At 40.7% G+C, this 14,495-nt stretch overlaps 1 long non-coding RNA gene across 5 annotated transcripts in view; it reads left to right on the forward strand.

Annotated features, from left to right (window-relative positions):
- Positions 1-13,331, forward strand: part of LOC134929260 (uncharacterized) — a 183,419-nt gene extending 170,088 nt beyond the window's left edge. Inside the window, exons 3-7 of one of the 5 annotated variants that reach the window (XR_010178423.1) lie at positions 8,972-9,012; positions 9,097-9,139; positions 11,540-11,647; positions 12,820-12,879; positions 12,969-13,331. This is a non-coding gene — a long non-coding RNA (uncharacterized LOC134929260). The remainder of the gene's footprint in view (positions 1-8,971; positions 9,013-9,096; positions 9,140-11,539; positions 11,648-12,819; positions 12,880-12,968) is intronic. The other 4 variants (XR_010178424.1, XR_010178422.1, XR_010178421.1 and 1 more) reach the window with 4 other exon arrangements.
- Positions 13,332-14,495: the final 1,164 nt, after the last annotated feature.

Genomic DNA, 14,495 nt, shown 5'->3' on the forward strand with positions numbered 1-14,495 from the left:
CTAACTGAAAGATGCGTTGTTTTTCTGGACATATGTTTGCAAGTAGTACACCTAGTCGCTCCACAGCGGAAGAAACCTTTTGGTCTAGAGGGTAACCAGTTTTCCTGTGGGGTCACTTCATTCTCTCCGGGAGTTACTTTCTTAATGAAACTAGGGGCAAGTATATTTTTAAGAGATCTATTTTTCCTAAAAATAAATTTAGGTCTATCCGTTATATGGCCCCTAAGTAGAGCATCTTGGTTAAGAATCTTAAAATTTTTACAGACAATTCTTTTAATCTGCATACTTTCATTATTAAAAGTGGATATAAAGGTTATATCCTCTCCCTTCACCTTATTATCGCAGATCCCATCTCTCTTATCCACTCTGTCTGGTCTAAATAGGGTATCTCTGTTTAAATCAGGGACCTCTCTAATAGTTTCTTTCAAAGGTGAGAGTGGATAACCTCTGTTACCAAAGGCTTCCATCATGGAATCAGCTTGTTCCATGAATTTGGCCTTTTCTGTACAATTACGTCTCAGACGTAGGAACTGTCCCCTAGGGATATTCCTCTTCCAACGGGGGTAATGAGCACTTTGGTAGTGCAGATAGGAGTTAGTAGCAACCTCCTTGTTATAATTGGAAGTGTATATTCATCCACCCCTGGCTTCCAGAGTTATGTCAAGGAAGTTAATAGTGTAAGGGTGAAAGGAGTGGGTGAAATGAAGATTAAAATTATTAGAATTCAAAGAAGAAACAAATTGTAGTGCTGATGAAGAATCCCCATCCCAAATGATAAAAAGGTCATCAATATAGCGGCCATAGAGGACCATTAGTGAATAAGATTTTATGGTATGATTAGTGTCTGTCATTATTTGGTCACATTATGAGATGAGTGGGTCAGATTCAATCACATATGCAAATGAGCAGCCATGATGTTAGGGTATATAAAGCCTTATCTGCAGTACTGTGAGCACCTTGAAAAAGTTGTGTGAACGCAACGAAACGCGTTGGTGAAAGCTGCTACTCACTATTTGTGCTTCTACTCCCGTGGACATTATTGGAAGAGACAAGGACCTGGACCAAGTCCCCACATTTCACCACCCCTGGACCGTGCTAGAGGGATCCCCATGAAACCGTGTTAATCTATCCACATTTGCATCAAGGGACTGCCATTCTGCGGGACGCTGAACCGCTTAAACACCTTGAGTTCATCAGTGGTAACTATTCACGGTTGTATACCAGCACTGGGGTCCATTTGGGATCAAAAAGGGGACTAATCAAAAGGAACAGGTCACTCGCAGTCTATCTAATTCAGACTATCAGTTCCATTTGGGAGCAGGACTTTAAGCAGCAATTCTATTACATCTTATTGCAATTTTATTGATATTCTAAATGTGGAATATTTTGTTTTTTAATGATTTTTGTTGGAATAAATTTTAAATTTTCTAGAATGTGGATTGCTTAGACCTACTCATTTCATATGTGACCAAAAGCGCTTCATATGTTGTTTTTTGTGTATTTCTACTTTTGAGGTCTGACCAACCTCTATTTGTTTAGCTGCTGTGTTGAATCTCCACATCTAGCGCCGGGAGGTAGTTACCCTAGGGTAATTTCCATTTCTTTTCGCATTGCATTTTGTAGGACACTGGTGAGTCTTTTTCTGACCTCTGTGGTGGTCATTCCGAGTTGTTCGCTCGCAAGCTGCTTTTAGCAGCTTTGCACACGCTAAGCCACCACCTACTGGGAGTGAATCTTAGCATAGTAAAATTGCGAACGAAAGATTAGCACAATTGCGAATAGACACTTCTTAGCAGTTTCTGAGTAGCTCCAGACTTACTCTGCCACTGCTATCAGTTCAGTCAGTTTCGTTCCTAGTTTGACGTCACAAACACTCCCAGCGTTCGCCCAGACTCTCCCCCGTTTCTTCAGACACTCCCGCGTTTTTCCCAGAAACGGCAGCGTTTTTACAAACACACCCATAAAACGGCCTGTTTCCGCCCTGAAACACCCACTTCCTGTCAATCACATTACGATCACCAGAACGAAGAAAAAACCTTGTAATGCCGTGAGTAAAATACCTAACTGCATAGCAAATTTACTTGGCACAGTCGCAGTGCGAACATTGCGCATGCGCAATTAGCGGAAAATCGCTGCGATGCAAAGAAAATTACCAAGCGAACAACTCGGAATGACCACCTATGTACATTCTCGGTATCGCCTGCATAGAGAAGTGGAACCTAGATGGTATTTGGTACCGGGGACACACTACCTCAAGAAATTCTCTAATTGCCTGTGAACTAACGGCGGATACCGGACGCACATCTAACACCAACACAGCTGCCAAGGCCTGAGTTATCCGCTTTGCAGCAGGATGACTGCTGTGATATTTCATCTTCCTCGCAAAGGACTGTTGGACAGTCAATTGCTTACTGGAAGTAGTACAAGTGGTCTTCCGATTTCCCCTCTGGGATGATGATCGACTCCCAGCAGCAACAACAGCAGCACCAGCAACAGTAGGCGTTACACTCAAGGATGCATCGGAGGAATCCCAGGCAGGAGAGGATTTGTCAGACTTGCCAGTGACATGGCCTGCAGGACTATTGGCTTTCCTGTCTAAGGAGGAAATTTACACTGAGGGAGTTGGTGGTGTGGTTTGCAGGAGCTTGGGTACAAGAGGAAGGGATTTAGTTGTCAGTGGACTGCTTCCGCTGTCACCCAAAGTTTTTTAACTTGTCAATGACTTATGATGAATGCGCTCCAGGTGACCTATAAGGGAGGATGTTCCTAGGTGGTTAACGTCCTTACCCCTACTTATTACAGCTTGACAAAGGCAACACATGGCTTGACACCTGTTGTCCGCATTTCTGTTAAAATAATTCCACACCAAAGTGGTGATTTTTTTTTTGTCATTTGTCCAGGCATGTCATCCCATGGACAACAGGTGTCTCCCTGGGTGCCTGACTTAAACAAACCACCTCACCATCAGAATCCTCCTTGTCAATTTCCTCCTCAGCGCCAACAACACCCATATCCTCATCCTGGTGTACTTCAACAGTGACATCTTCAATTTGACTATCAGGAACTGGACTGTGGGTGCTACTTCCAGCACTTGCAGGGGGCGTGCAAATGGTGGAAGGCGCCACCTCTTCCCGTCCAGTGTTGAGAAGGTCAGGCATCGCAACCGACACAATTGGGCTCTCCTCGGGGTTTTGTGATTTAGAAGAATGCACAGTTCTTTGCTGTGCTTTTGCCAGCTTAAGTCTTTTCATTTTTCTAGCGGGAGGATGGGTGCTTCCATCCTCATGTGAAGCCGAACCACTAGCCATGAACATAGGCCAGGGCCTCAGCCGTTCCTTGCCACTCCATGTCGTAAATGGCATATTGGCAAGTTTTCGCTTCTCCTCAGACGCTTTTAATTTAGATTTTTGGGTCATTTTACTGAACTTTTGTTTTTTGGATTTGACATGCTCTCTACTATGACATTGGGCATCGGCCTTGGCAGACGACGTTGATGGCATTTCATCGTCTCGGCCATGACTAGTGGCAGCAGCTTCAGCACGAGGTGGAAGTGGATCTTGATCTTTCCCTATTTTACCCTCCACATTTTTGTTCTCCATTTTTTATTGTGTGGAATTATATGCCAGTAATATATCAATAGCAATGGCCTACTGTACTGTCTGTACTTCTACTGCTGGTCACCAAAATGCTGCACTGTCCTACTATATACTGCTCACAACAATGCAGCACAGATATGGATCGTATACTTGACACAGAGCTGCAAGATACAGCAATGGCCTACTGTACTGTACTATATGTATACTGCTGGTCACCAAAATGCTGCACTGTCCTACTATATACTGCTCACAACAATGCAGCACAGATATGGAGAGTATACTTGACACATAGCTGCAAGATACAGCAATGGCCTACTGTACTGTACTATATGTATACTGCTGGTCACCAAAATGCTGCACTGTCCTACTATATACTGCTCACAACAATGCAGCACAGATATGGATAGTATACTTGACACAGAGCTGCAAGATACAGCAATGGCCTACTGTACTGTACTATATGTATACTGCTGGTCACCAAAAAGCTGCACTGTCCTCCTATATACTGTTCACAATAATGCAGCACAGATATGGATAGTATACTTGACACAGAGCTGCAAGATACAGCAATGGCCTACTGTACTGTACTATATGTATACTGCTGGCCACCAAAATGCTGCACTGTCTTACTTTATACTGCTCACAATAATGCAGCACAGATATGGATAGTATACTTGACACAGAGCTGCAAGATACAGCAATGGCCTACTGTTCTGTACTATATGTATGCTGCTGGTCACCAAAATGCTGCACTGTCCTACTATATACTGCTCACAATTATGCAGCACAGATATGGATAGTATACTTGACACAGAGCTGCAAGATACAGCAATGGCCTACTGTACTGTACTATATGTATACTGCTGGTCACCAAAATGCTACACTATCCTACTATATACTGCTCACAATAATGCAGCACTGATATGGATAGTATACTTGACACAGAGCTGCAAGATACAGCAATGGCCTACTGTTCTGTACTATATGTATGCTGCTGGTCACCAAAATGCTGCACTGTCCTACTATATACTGCTCACAATAATGCAGCACAGATATGGATAGTATACTTGACACAGAGCTGCAAGATACAGCAATGGCCTACTGTACTATATGTATACTGCTGGTCACCAAAATGCTGCACTGTCCTACTATATACTGCTCACAATAATGCAGCACAGATATGGATAGTATACTTGACACAGAGCTGCAAGATACAGCAATGGCCTACTGTACTGTACTACTATAATTATATACTGGTGGTCCCCACAATGCAGCACACTGAGCACAGATATTTGCAGCACACTGAGCACAAATATGGAGCGTTTTCTGGCAGAGAACGTAGATATTTGCAGCACACTGAGCACAGATATTTGCAGCACACTGAGCACAGATATTTGCATCACACTGAGCACAGATACAGAGCTTTTCAGGGAGAGAATGCAGCCACATCCTCCCCATTCAATCTCCAATGCACGAGTGAATATGGTGGCGACGCGCGGCTCTTTATATAGAATACGAATCTCGCGAGAATCCGACAGCGGGATGATGACGTTCGGGAGCGTTCGGGTTAACCGAGCAAGGCGGGAAGATCCGAGGCTGCCTCGGACCCGTGTAAAATAGGTGAAGTTCGGGGGGGTTCGGATCTCAACGAACCGAACCCGCTCATCTCTAACAATTACCCAAAACATATTGAGAAAGGCAAAAAAGTGGAATATTCTGCAGTGGCTGAATCAGTCACATGATCTCAACCCAATTGAGCCTTCATTTCACTTGCTGAAGTCAAAACTAATATTAGAATCAAACAGTAACTGAAGACATCTGCAGAAAAGACTAGCAGAGGAAACCCAGCATTTGGTGATGTCCATGGGTTCCAGACTTCAGGCAGTGATTGCCTTCAAAGGATTCTCAAAAAGGAATAAAATCTTATTCCTCCCAACATGACCCTCTCCAGGAGGGACAAAATGCTCGGCTGCTGGACTTTTTTCTTTATTTATGATTACCATCACCTGTCTTGAGTAGTTTAATGGATAAGAAAGGTGTTTCAGCACAGGTGGTGGCAATCATAAATTTAGAGGAAAGTCCAGTAGCAGAGCATTCTGTCACCCCAGATGAGGCTCATGTTGGGAGGTATGTGTCCTCCTAGTTTGTTGTCATCGTTGCATGCATGGCACTGGATAAAAGGAGCGTATGTACGCATACAAAGTACAAACGCTACCCATTCACTATACATGGGGGACTGGCAGGTGCGATTAAGCATGGTAGGATATATATATATATATATATGAGGCAAGCAGCACACATCACAATCGAGCGGAGTGCAAGGCTCATAAAGGTTTCAATATAGACAAAGATAGGCAGCAACATCCAATTTAATTAAAAAAATCACATAGTATTTATTACTGCACATATATTGGCAAGCTGCTCAATCAGCTGACCTATACCGACGTGATGGGGTCCTGCACCCTGGACCCATACCTAGTAGGGACCCCCAGTGACGGAGACGCCTTGCCGATCGGCGTGGGGGCTTAACCCTATATCTGCAGATATACGCAATTAAAATATCCGTATTATCTGATTATTATGTAGTATTATTTTTCACTCAGTGTGCATTAGGGATAACAAAATATTTATTACTGCATGCAGCAATAAAAAAAAGTTCAGTGCGTTTCTAAAAAGTGCATCAAAGCATAGGAGACTGGATCTTCGCATATCATAATAAAAAAACATCATAACAGGAGTAATTATCCAAAAGATGTCAGGGTGGTAAAACAGTGCCAGTCATCCTAAAAGGTTTAACAGCTCAACAGCCATTTCGGTGTTACAACAGCACCTTAGTCATTGGCATAGTGAACCATTGCATAGCCATCTCCTATATACACAGAACATGATTTAATCAATAGACTTACCTGAGGACAGCAAACCACACCTGCGTCCCCGCTTCCACGAGACCGCAAGTGCGTCAAATGACAATAGAACAGAACAGGAAGTTACATAGTAACATAGTATCTAAGATTGAAAAAAGACAATTTGTCCATCGAGTTCAACTTATTGGTGGTCTTCTATGCAGTTTTCTTTTAGGACTAATTTTGCCTCATGCTGATGTCAGCCGTTTTGTTTTAAAGACAGCAGTTTTGTTTTAATAACTATAGTGCGTAACTAAGCACCATAACCCTGAATATCCTTATCCATTAGGAATTTATCTAACCCATTCTTAAAGGTGTTGACTGAGTCCACCGTTACTACTTCCTCAGGCAGGGAATTCCAAATATGTATTGTCCTTAATGTGAAAAAACCCTTTTGCCGCATTGTGCGGAATCTTCTCTCATCTAGCCTCAGTGAATGCCCACGTGTCCTCTCAGCTGATCTTATCAAAAACAGGTCCCGCGCAAGCTCTGTGTATTGTCCCCTTATATATTTATAGATGTTGATCATGTCCCCTCTTAGTCTCCTCTTTTCCAGTGTAAACATGCCTAGCCTTGCAAGCCTTTCCTCGTATTCCAACGTCTCCATTCCCTTAATTAGTTTGGTCACCCGCCTCTGAACCTTTTCAAGCTCCAGGATATCCTTTTTGAAATATGGTGCACAAAATTGTACACAGTATTCTAGATGTGGCCTCACTAGTGATTTATATAATGGGAGTATAACACTCTCGTTCCTTGCATCAATTCCCCGTTTTATGCATGCTAATATCTTATTAGCCTTCTTTTTACTGCAATCCTATTTTGGGTACTGCTACTTAGTTTGCTATCTATGTGAACACCCAAGTCTTTTTCCAGTACAGAATCCCCTAATATTACCCAATTTAGTATGTAGGTGTTGTTTTTGCTCTTGCTACCACAATGCATTACCTTACACTTGTCAGTATTGAATCTCATTCTCCATTTAGCTGCTCATGCATCTAGTTTCACTAAGTCATTCTGAAGAGATTCGCCACCCCCCTCCGTATTCATAACCTTACACAATTTTGTATCGTCTGCAAAGATAGACACCACGCTCTATAGACCTACTGTTAGGTCATTAATGAAAATGTTACACAATAGTGGTCCAAGTACAGACCCTTGTGGCACACCACTTAGCAGTTCAGTCCAATTTGAAAATGATCCATTAACCACAACACGTTGCTCCCTATTATCTAACCAATTTCTGACCCAAGTGCATATTGTGCTCCCTATCCCTATTTCTTGTAGCTTATAGATAAGTCGCATGTGTGGTACTGTGTCAAAAGCTTTGGCAAAGTTAAAAGATTATATCCACCTCCTTACCCTGATCAAGGTTCGCACTTACTATTTCATAAAAGCCAAGTAAGTTGGTTTGACATGATCTATCCTTAACAAATCCATGTTGGTTACTTGTAATGATCTTATTGGCATCAAGGAACTTCTGAATACTATCCCTTAGAATACCTTCCAATACTTTCCCCACTATAGATGTAAGACTAACTGGTCTATAATTACCCGGTTCGACTTTACTTCCCTCTTTGAATATTGGCACCACCTCCGCTATATGCCATACCTGATATAACTGAATCTTTGAAAATCAAAAATTGTTGTCCCAGGTTGTCAGGACAACCTAGCAACACTGTGAGTCCCGCTCAACCGGAAGTGATGCGGCTGGACAGGAAGTGACGGTCACATCACCAAGCTACAGGGGAGCGATGCAGGACGTGGTCCCGTGTTGTCAAAGCATAAAATACTAGATCACATGTAACTGGAAGTGATGCGGCCAGTAATCCCGCATTGTCCGGGCATCCAAAAGCATAATATAATGGGTCCCGTACAAGCGAAAATCACGCGGCCAAAATAGCATCAGCGCTACCATGGAAACCATCATGTTCTGTGTATATAGGAGATGGCTACGCAATAGTTTAGTATGCTCATGACTAAGGTGCTGTTGTAGCACTGAAACGTCTGTCGAGCTGTTAAACCTTTTAGGATGAATGGCACTGCTTTACCACCCTGACATCTTTTGGATAAGAACTCCTGTTATGATGTTTTTTTGATTATGATATGCGAATATCCAGTCTCCTATGCTTTGATGCACTTTTTTGAAATGCACTGCACTTTTTCATTACTACATGCAGTAATAAATACTATGTGATTTTTACATTGAATTGGATGTTGCTGGCTATCTTTGTCTTTTATTATGTTGACAATCTGCTTTCTTATTAGCTCTGTTTTGTATTCACACTTTTCAGTACCCTTGAGATGAGGAATTGCTTTTCGATGTACTTTCTGAAAACGATGGCATTAATTGCAAATAATAATTACTTCATTTCTAAGATTTTGATTTGATTTACTGGAATATGTGATGAAAAGAAAGTTTAGAAGCAAAGCAATTTAAATTGTAAAATGCATTTTTTTTTCTTTTTATAATAGGAGGAGAAACAAAACAAACCTCAAAACCTTAAAACTGAAATGTGTGTAGATCAATTAAGTATTTTCATTCTTGGTTTGTGTATGTAATTGGGTTCTCCTGACTGAGTTCTCTGTTTTCTACTTAGGCAATTATGAAAGTAATTCTCTTTCAAGGTGAATCATGGAATTGTAAGAACAATGTTATTAGTATTTAGTTGTGTGCTGCTATTTATACAAGTTGTTTTCGAAAACCCTTTATATTCATATCAATCACTTTCTTGTCTATACAAAGTTATTTACAGCCTCCTTTATTACTGACTTGCCCTGTAGCCCATTAGTCACTTCTGTCTAGAACTAGTCAGTTTGGAATCGTTAACTCATGAAAAACTGATTATGTCCAGAAATTAATACAGGTTGAGTATCCCATATCCAAATATTCCGATATACGGAATATTCCGAAATAAGAGTTTTCTGAGTGAGATTGAGAAAGTGAAAGCTTTGTTTTCTGATGGCTCAATGTACACAAACTTTGTTTAATACACAAAGTTATTAAAAATATTGTATTAAATGACCTTCAGGCTGTGTGTATAAGGTGTATATGAAACATAAATGAATTGTGTGAATGTACACACACTTTGTTTAATGCACAAAGTTATTAAAAATATTGGCTAAAATTACCTACAGGCTGTGTGTATAAGGTGTATATGAAACATAAATGCATTCTGTGCTTAGACTTAGTTCCCATCGCCATGATATCTCATTATAGTATGAAATTATTTCAAAATACGGACAAATCAGATATCCAAAATACTTCTGGTCCCAAGCATTTTGGATAAGGGATACTCAACCTGTAACTTTATATTGCTGTTATCTTTATGAAGTGGACTGAGAAACAGCATATCATCTTTTGGGTTCTAGATGTTGTTAAAAAAAAATTGTTTAAAAAAAAACCTAATAATAATAATAATAATAATATCTATCTATCTATCTATCTATCTATCTATCTATCTATCTATCTATCTATCTATCATCTATTACTATAAATCCTGAATTAATATGAAAGAAATGCTACCAATTTGAATGCCACATTCAGAGGTATAAGGCTACATTCAGATTTTGGCAGCTGCCCACAAAAGATAAATCTATATCTTCTTTTTGTCTAACTGGAAATGCTGCATATGGTGGAAAGAGCAAAAAAATTGTGTCAAAGGTCGTAATAAATAACACTGCTTTCATTTTGTTAATATTTCCATGAAAAATTAGTCACTATAAGTATAATTAGCCTCGTACAAGAGTGGCTGATTTTTTATCACCCTTTATTTTGGGAATGGGAATTCCTAAATATTAATCAAAAATACTAATGTCTTCAGGGGATAGTGGCACTAGATCTAAATTTATAACACAATTTTCAGAGTCACAATATGTAAATTACTTAACAAATATATGTAAATACTTTGAAAATGTACGATAGAGTGTAGAAATAGTGACTATAAATGGTATCAAGGCCCACCAAAAAAGTTCTCCCTAATGAATTAAGGTGGCAGCAGTCATTCAAGGTGGTCATGTAGAAAGATACGCAATGGATGTTGGACGACAAGACACCAGATATACATACAGACTTACTCTGAATATACTGTATACAGTACATAGAGACATACAGGCAAAATGTGAAGTGTGTGTGTGTGTGTGTGTGTGTGTGTGTGTGTGTGTGTGTGTGTATATATATATATATAAAATCCTGTGATGATCAAACTTTGCAAGGTGAGTCAATGCACAACACTCCAAGGCTTATTTCAATTAGTGCAATTTATTGTGCAACCTTTCTGAGAATTAATCCCCTTTTTCAAGCATAAGTGAATACACAGTGTACAAAATCTTACCTTATAACCCGAGGACATGTGCTCTCACCAGTCAGCATGGCCATCCACAGGGGTGGGGATGTAGGGTTGGTGCCCATTGATGACATCATCCAGCTGCTCCCTAGAGGTTGCCATGGCAATCGCTCTGCCAAAACCCATTGGCCGGAGCTGGATGTGGGAGGGCTGCACGTCCCTAATACAAATACAGTAAAACAAGACAATACATGCAATACAGAAGATAAAAATGGGATCCAGCTGGCAAAATACACACGTATAGCAAGAATACATTGTTTAAAAAAATGTTAGTGTGAACTGCTGGAGCACAATGAGTTAAACTGGGCTCCAAGACAACAGGACAATTATCGAAAAACAATAAGTAATCATGTTAGTGCTGTCTGATGTACACAGTTGTGCTAGCAAAATAAGACATCAACCTAGTGTACCTACTCGGTGCAAAAATGTGTTGTAATTTGTTTTATTAGCAAAAAATGCATGTGTGCTAGGAGAAAAATTTGTTGCATGATTCATCACTCAACATATAAGGCTTGGTGAAGAAATTACCACTGCTGGTGATGGAGTAAAATATACCCCTCGAAGCTCCTTTATATATATATATATATATATATAGTGTACATATACCATATGACATTAATACTGCCACGCAGCTAGTACCATGTACAAAATGGGTAAAGCCAATCGCTGACATATTTCTTTTCTGTTTTGTTTAAAGATTTTGTCTATAATATCATGGCTGCTTTCATTCAAGGCTACAAAAGGGCTGGATGGGTGTGACTTACAAGCTAGCCCTTGTATAACTGTTACCCTCTGTAGCTGAGAGGTGAGTACATTTAACTACAATGTAATGGTGTGGTAGGCATATATGCTAGTGTAGAGATTTGCAGAGAATTTGAGTTCCTTGACGACAGGCTGCAATCTTAAATGTTTTTATCAAAATATGAACAAAATCCTCATGCATTTATTTGCTAGATACACACAGATTTGCAGTATATTATTGTTATTGCCAATAGCAAAGTCTGTTTTGTATACTGTACATACTGTACAGTATATGGCATTAATACTGCAACATAGTTGGTACCATGTACAGTATGGGTAAAACCGAGCGGAGTAGGACCAAAACTGGGTGGAATGTTATTTCACGTTTCTGGAGAATGGCATTGGTCACAGAAGTGATGAAATCCCATGATTTGATATGTGGCTGCCTGGCTGCACGCACTACAGCTGACCATTGTAAAAAAGAGGTTCAGCAACATTTAAAGAAGGGTGAATGACAATATGGCCAAGGAGCCCAGAGCAATATGGCAGATGGGTGTTGGCTCTCCTTACCAGGCTGACTATCTTGAATGTGAGGAGCCATTGAGGATCATTATACCACCAGAGGTCATCACCTGCATTCACGTGCGTGCCACCGATGCCCACAGGCAGCCTGGTGAGTGCCCATGTTGTGCTAAATACTGCCTGTTTGTGTTGTGTAAGAACTTGTGGCCCTGAAAAACAACCATATTCTACTGTAAAGTATTATTACACTGCTGCCTGTTTTGTGCTTCTTAATTATGGATTGCACACTTCTAACAATGTTGCAGCATTGCACTGGCATGTATGGGCTAATAGTGTTGTCCCACCTCTGAACTTTGCAGTTCTTCTAGGTTATTGACTAAGTTTTAGAAAGGTTGTCCCTTGCCCATGTTGCCAGGAGCAACCAGTCATATTCTACCTGACAGGTTTTTAAATTACCCACAACACAGAAGGCATGCCAAATGCATACACATCGCAGCTGGCTCCCATTCAAATCAATGGATGGCGACTGACAACCCACTGTAAAGTGAGCATAGCGGGAGCGTATACCTCGCTATAATGCCACGGGTTGTGTGCATTTTAGCCACAGCATAAAAGGACACTACTGTATGAATGCTTTTTACTGTACAGAAAAAGCATGGTTTGCATAATCACAAGGCAGATATATTAATGTTTCACATGTTGTTTCCAATTCAGAGCACAACCCCCAGCTCCTTTGACAGAAGCCAGCTCGAGGCTGCGGATGAGGAGAGTCAGGTAAAGTATTTTGAGAAAAGTCTTTGTCTTTCATATTAAAATCCAAAGCTTGGTCGCAAATCGTGATTGGTTCAATGTTTGTTTTGTAGGTCCTTCTGGCCCTAATTCCCCACTTGCAACACTACCACACTTGCAAATTTTCTGAAGACTAAATCAGTAGCTTTGCAGGGGTTAGAGGTGATTCAGGCCAACGTTTTTCTTCAAACAAGCCAGACAACAAGTATGACAATAATGTGCTTATACATTGTATTTAGAGAAAGATAAATTTGGAAAAATAGAGGGTGCAATGTAGGCCACACTGGTGTTTTTTTAACCATTTACAACTTTTTTTTTTCTTCAAAAATCCACTCAGAAATTGTAATAAAAAAAAAAAAAATGAGTGTATTCATTGAAGAACATGTTTTTAAACTTATCTAAAACACTTTTATAAAATAAATCAAAACTTTTTTTATTGTTTTTTTATTTAATTTGAGCATTGGATCATCACCATTATAACATTGCAACTTTGAATTTTCGGTTACTTTTGATTGCAAGGTACACACTGGGGGGATGGAGGGGGGGGGGGGGTTAATGTACATTTCCCAGGTGGATGCTCCTCTGTGCAGCCACCGGGTGGGGGGTCTTGCTGTGCAGACTGATCAGCAATGAGGGGAGGTTACCAGGAAGCAGAGAGGATGGGAGGTCCCTATGAGAGCAGCACCTGCAGGAAAATTCTGACCACTTTGTGTTTCTGACTGGTCACATTGTTTGCGACCAGATCAGATAACACACTGCCTAGTGTGGTCGCAAATGACGTGACCCTGCCAGGCAAGTAGGTTAACAAACGGCCTATTTTTGTGTATTCACACAAAGTTAGTAGAATACTATGTGGATATTGCAAGTTTGATTCTGCCAACAATACATATCCAATACATACCCACTTGAGGTTCTGGAGACAAGGAAGCACAATCTGTGGATCCAGTGGCAGATGTCAACCCTTTAGAGGCAGAAAAGGAGATGATAACACTGCAACTGTATCCCATGACCCAACCAATGCCAACCACCCCCAAGGCACACACTCCACAACCTCAAATAAGTTCTAGGCCTCCTTCTGTCCAGTCAGAAAATCATTTTTGGCAAAGTCTGTCTGATTGTCAAGTTCAGCAGCTGGCACTTCTAACAACCCAAGTGCAGAAACTGCCAAACTTTAATAAAAATATATGCAGGCACAATCGCAGCTTAACAGGTATAAAGGCTGAAGCTATCAGCGTCACAACAGCCTAGACCAGATTAGTGATTCCAATATATAGGTACCAGGACACCTTCCTGAGAATGCTCGAGTTCCAGACTAATACTGCCTGGGACCTTAAGGCAACCATTTTGAGTATGGGTACCCAACATTTAGCATGCTTACCAGAAGGTAACCCCAGCACATCCAATAACAGTACGCCACACCACTACCCCTGTAACCACACCACCCAATTGGACATTCCGCACCAGAGGTGGCTCTGCACAACCCAGGTCTGGCAGGGGTATATCTAAGGAATGGATGTGATGGGGGAAAAAAAGCTTTCTTAATACATTTACCCCCTTATGCAGTAAAAACATGTACTAATAATTCTGATCTGAGGTGATTA

Source organism: Pseudophryne corroboree, chromosome 5 (assembly GCF_028390025.1).
Source record: "Pseudophryne corroboree isolate aPseCor3 chromosome 5, aPseCor3.hap2, whole genome shotgun sequence".
In the NCBI taxonomy this organism is placed as follows: Eukaryota; Metazoa; Chordata; class Amphibia; order Anura; family Myobatrachidae; genus Pseudophryne; species Pseudophryne corroboree.